The following is a 6,151-nucleotide window of genomic DNA, read 5'->3' on the forward strand; positions in this document are numbered from 1 at the left end:
ACATATACTTTCTCCTTAATGATGAAAATGTCATAGATGTCATAGCCCTTGTTTTGAAGTTGAAATACAGAGAGTAAGTTCATCCACGGTCCTAGCACATGCAGCGCATTGGTTGCACGAAGCCACTCTCCCGCTTCGGTTTGAAATACTACAACACCTCTTCCTACTTGGGTACACTTTGCCTTCTTTCCCATGATGATCTGAAAATTCATTCTCTCTTCCTGATAATCTGAAAAATATTCTTGAATTCATGTCATATGCCACGAAGCTCCACTGTCTATATACCAAACAGAAGAGGAGGCAAAACTTGCTAGGCAAGCGACTACTTCTTCGAATCTGGAAGCTAACATAGAATAATCGTGATGCATGTCCCTTGTGCATTCTTCTGGAAATCTGTGTGAGTCCCTTTGAGTTGATGCCTCCGCATCATGCTCTTGACCCATAGTCAATTTTTCTCTCTCGTTGTCGGATCTCTGCTCTGATACCATGTGAAAGTTTCTTAATTGAAATTCTACTGCAACAACTGATTTATTTCACCTACTTATTCTTCACAATAAGTTATTTATGAAATCCCTTCAACAAATATTAAAATAAATTCTATTGCAGTTATCACATAATTACACAGAGAAAATACATGCACAAGAACCAATCACATCAACACAGTTGTTTTTGGACAATTGTCCCTGGAAAAACCCAATGCAGGAAAACCAGTGCAGCAGATGAGGGTTTTATTAATCTTCAGCAACAATCGCTTTTACAAGGAATGATTTTACAGAGAAATTGAAAGAAAACACCTGAGACTTTCCCTTTCTGACTTTCTGACACTTTGGAGACCCTTCTCTCACTCCCGTGTCACTCAGCATGGCTCTGAGTGGCTCTGCATCCCTCTACGTCAAACTGCGTGAGGGCTACGTCTCTCCTCTGTACTACGTCTCTCTCTATGTTGTCTCTCATTGTCCCTGTGTCACCTCCTCCTCAGTCACAGACTGCTGCTGATGCCCTCCTCTTCCTCCACCCTGCAACTCTCCCTTTGAAATCGATCTCCTTCTCTTGAGAATCGATTTTCCTTGAGATACTGAGTATCTGCTGGTGTGTCTCCAAATGATCCTCAAGTCTTCTCTTATACTTTTTCTGTTGATGAATCAATGGTCGAGATTAAGTCTCTAATCAATGGCTAAGATTAAGATAGACTTGATCCTAGTCTCTTAGAATTTTCGCACCTTTATCTTTATTAATACTCATTAATATTTTTATTTTTTGAAGTTTAGACTTAGGAACCCATTAAAAATATTAATTATTTTAATAACTCCTCATCCAGGTGGAATTTCTCAAAACGATTTATGGGTCTTGGAGATCTCATGTGCCTTAGCCTCTCCTCCAAATTTCAAGGCTATAGCACATCTGATGCTACCAAAAATCAACACTTAGCAGCTGATCCAAGGCCCTGATGAGGATGTATCTCGCTGCGAGAGATAATGAGAGGGCTTGCATTGTTCTTACAACCCTTACATATGGAATGTAGGCTTGTTCGATCCATTTGGAGACCCATGAGAATGTTTTGTGCCCCCATACCCCCTTGGGGACACCACAGGTTGTTTGCTTGGATATCAAAGGGCCACCCTCTTTATCACTATGTTTAGAGCTCATTCATTCATCTCGGCACACATTGGACACCACTAGGCCTCCTCAATGGCCATTTGACCTATTGTATCTACTATTTTTCCCTCTTGACAACCTTATTTTTGTATTATGGGGCTATCTTAGTGGGCCTGCCACCAAGGAATGTTATGTTGGCACATTATTTTATTAGTTGGGGCATTATTAGGCCTTATTAGGCAAATCGAACCCCTTAGGGAGGATATATATTGATGTGATGATCATTTCATTTGATCATCACTTGGATTTGGACTTGTATCTCTTCTTGAGAATTTCACTAGCCTTATTGATGGATGAATTGGATTATTGATGCATTTCGATGTTTGGAAGAGCTTATCTTTTATCTTGGAGCTTCGATTTTCTTGTCTATTGATGATTGGAGGATTTTCGCTATACTTGTAAGTGTTATTTTCATGGTTTATTTCTCATGTCTTGTCACTTGTGCAATGTATGAAGATTTTTGCTCATGAAGCTGGTGTAGCTACCTTAATGAAATGTGAATTTGTTGAACTTGTCTTTGTGAGGGTTTTTCATATGTTTCATGCAAAAGTATGGTGAATAAATGTCCTAGGGGTATATGATTGTTCATTATTACCTTGATAAGTCATCAATTGCAGCATCAAAGAAGTATAAACTTTCCTAGTGACCTAGTTGCTACCTCTAGGGCCATGCAAAGTTGCTAGGAGACTCCTTGATTGGGTATAAGACATCTCTAAACATTGGATTACATTGACTCCATTCTGCCAATATGCAAAGCATTGGTCTAGTCCTAGGTGTTCATCAAGACAACGATTTCTTTCACCTCCTCTCCTTTTCTAAACCCTAACCTTAGTAGGTCTCCTAGGGCATCACACGAAATTAATTGTAGCCATCCAAAATTCATGAAACTTGGTGAAGAATTGCGCTGAGGTGTCCTTGATAGGTCCTCCAATTTTGAAGCTATTCCAACAGTGGAATTTCAAGTTATCTCAAGCCCTAGCTTGAAGACCATTTCTTCCCTAGGTTTCCTTTGGTTAGTGGTTTCATTAAGGATCATTGCATCCAGATTTCAAGTCAAATCTTACCTCTTTGATCCTTTTCTCCTCCCTCACTTGGTCAAGTCCATCTATTTGAAGTCTTACCCCACACCCTTGACCTTGTTTGGGTCCACTAGGGCTTCTTTGTGGTCTTGCAACCTTGTCACTCCAATTTCACAAGGATTGCTTAGAAACCCTATTCTTATAGGATCCTTTGGCTTAGGGCACTTCATATCAAGACATACCCCTCAAACCTAGGTCCAAGTTTCCTTCTAGCCCTTCTTGGAGAGCCATCCATCTTGCTTCCAAAGCAAGCAATCCCTATCATCAGAGACTCTCTTTTGAATAGGCTCTTAGAATCACTACCTTTACACCATTGATCTATTTCTCCTAGTGATCTCCTTGATATGGGACTCCTTCCATCGGTGAAATTCTGTAAGGAGCAGGGAGATTTAGCTAAGGTGGCAGTGGGCTATTTCTCCATTGTTGTCAGTTGACCTAGTAATCGTTCTATAGGAACCCCTCCTAGGAACCCTACTAGTTTGAGCGATAATATTTTGGCGTGGCTGCCACAGAGGAAGAAGGTATACCTCCCTAGTGAATCATTAAGGAATTGATTCATAAACGACATTTCAAGTATTCCTCTGGCGACTCCATTCATTGTCCAATCCCCTAGTTTGCTTGAAGGCGACAACATTCCTCCTTTGACTAGGGCTGTTGCAAGAAGGGGAGAACGAACTCCATCACTTGTTAAAACTAGCCTTCTCCCTAAATTTGAAAAGGTTGGTGATTCCACCCCCAAGATGGCAACAAATTCTAGCACCAACCAAAATCAAGACCAACCCAAGATCCCACGAAGTAAAAGGCATTTGGCTAGTGTCTTTGGGCCTTTGAATTTGAGTGACAATCCTGAGATTTTACCAAAAAAATGCAATTATTGGTTACCCATGTTCAAAGGTGATGCCACCAAGAGTCCTCGTGATCATGTTGAAGAATTTTATTGGGAAATCTCTCCTAGGTTAGTACTCGATGAAGATAGGATCATGATGCTATTTGCCTTATCTTTTGAAGAACAAGCTAGGGAATAGTACCTTAGTCTCCCTCCGGGATGCATAGAAAACTATGACCAATTTGAAGATTTTTTCATGAAAAGATTGGCATTCGATGCCTAGGGGACTTTCAACATAGAAAAGTTTTACGAAATAAGTAGGGGAAGATTAGACATCAAAGAATTAATCCAAAAAATTGATATGGTAGTTATGGATATCCCTGAACATTTGAGACCCCTTGATGCTAACATAGTTGATAAATTTAATAAGGTTGTAGGCTGTCATTTGACATATGCATTGAGAGATAAGAAACCTAAGATCTTGTTTGAGGCCAAAGAAGTAGTAATGGAAGTTGAACAAAACCTAAGAATTTCCAAAATGGATGTAAATGAACATCCTAAGGCTAAGGTAAATCTAAAGACCAAAATGAGGAAACCCTTTTATTTTTCCTTAAGAAGGTTGATAAGCTATCTGAGGAAATGAACTCAAGCGACAAACTTTACATGAATAAGTTCACCACCCTAGAAAAGGCTTAAAAATCAAGCTTCATTCCTAAAAACAAGCCTTTCCTAAGGAAGATAAATGATGAAGGCAAGCAAAGCTCATCTTAGGTTCCTGACACATTGGCCCCAACTAATATTGTGGAACAAGAGTCATCTTTTGAAAGTGAACAAAGTGATGAAGAAGATGTGAAAATTTAGAAACCCAAATTTCTACTACAACAACTGATTAAGTATCTTCTATTTGTTAAATTATTTAACAAATTATTTACTGCATCCTACAACAAATACCGAAACTAATACACTGCAACTTTCACCAATTAAATTAAATGCGGAAACAAGAAATTGAGCAAGAAAGAAACACACAACACATGACACTGTTATTTTTGGACCAAATGTCCCCAGAAAAACCCAATGTGGGAATGTCATGTCCTTTCTTAAATCATTTTGGGACAAGATTTAATTTTGTATTATGGAGCCATGTTGACCACTACGTGTCAACGACCCATAGCAGTACACCATTTTTTTCACAAAAGGGATAGCGCCTGATCGATGTGTCCTTTCCGTTCAGCTATCATCATCAACCTCATTTCCAAGATGTTATAATGTAAACCCATTCTGCATGTATATGATGTAAATAATCTCAACAGATTCGTGTCATGTATGTAACGACCTAGGTAAACCTACTTTTCTAGTGACGATCTATAATCTGGTGAGTTTTTTGTCTCACCAATCCATTCTCGGATGGTTGGCAGAGTTTTCCTCCAATCTTACCCCAAAGCTGGAATGGATTTTGTCACTAGGATCTTATGCGAGTCTTAGTGTTCTAGATCGAGTCTATGTAAAAGTGATTTGGGAATAATCCTGACTATTTGGTTAGGTTATTTTATTACAAATTGTTTGGTCTGCTGGGTTATATGTGTAGCAGAAATGGGTAGTCTGTGCGGGTCTATTACAAATGGGTTTTCCCCCTTAAGTTGTAAAAAATATGAAAATCATGATGTAAAGTGTCTTGAGGGTTGGAAAAATAATTTATCCCTTCGTAGGTTAATTAATTAAATTTTCTGGCCAAAAAATTAATTAAAATCTTAAGCCAAAAATTCAATTAATTCTAGGTCCTAGGGAAATTTAAATTCTCTAAAGGAAAAATTCGTCAGTCCTAAAAAATTAAATTTTAAAGGTCCTGAGACTAAAGTAAATTAATTATTTTGCCAAATTTTAAACCTTTGATCCCTAGGGTTAAGTCAAAGTCAAATTTTTTGGGAAATTAACTCAAATTTTTTATTTTTGAGTTAATTAAAATGCATTTAATTAAAAATTTAGATTTTCCGCAAATATTTAAATATTTCGACGGAAGAAATTAAAAGAACGAGATTGCTTTGACAAGGATCACTCGAACTAGCTGTTGGAGGATTCACCTTTAAATACGAAGTCATTTGTCAGTTGATCCATCCGATCTTTGAGTCATGTCAAGTGCTCGTGACAATAGAGAAAATAAAAAGCTCGTGTAATCTTTTTTTGGATAATAAAGAAAGACTTTGGGGTTAATGTCTGCTTGTATTACTCTTCATGGGAATACTATAAGATGTTTTATTTTCATGCATAATTTTTTCTAAAGCCATTGATGATAACTTCTGAAGAGTGATTTGAGAATAGGTATCTTGCTTAGTTGTTGGGGTTTGAATAATCATTTTAATTTTGAATGTAATAGCAATTATCTCTATTTGTCTAAGTTTTGTTATTATTTTCTCGCTCTATTTTTAATGGCTGGATCGAGTTTTGTAGGGAAATCTTGAGTGAGATCATCAGGCGTTAAGGGAAGTTTTTAGTTGGACCAGCCAATTCCCGATCTGTGTTTTCTGAAGAGCCCATCTAAATTAGTTCCGGGCTTATCATAAAATTTTAGCGGTGATATACGAAGGGTTTTGAG

The sequence above is a fragment of the Pinus tabuliformis genome, chromosome 2_2, assembly GCF_031772625.1.
Source record: "Pinus tabuliformis cultivar Carrire ecotype Pingquan chromosome 2_2, CPIR1, whole genome shotgun sequence".
In the NCBI taxonomy this organism is placed as follows: Eukaryota; Viridiplantae; Streptophyta; class Pinopsida; order Pinales; family Pinaceae; genus Pinus; species Pinus tabuliformis.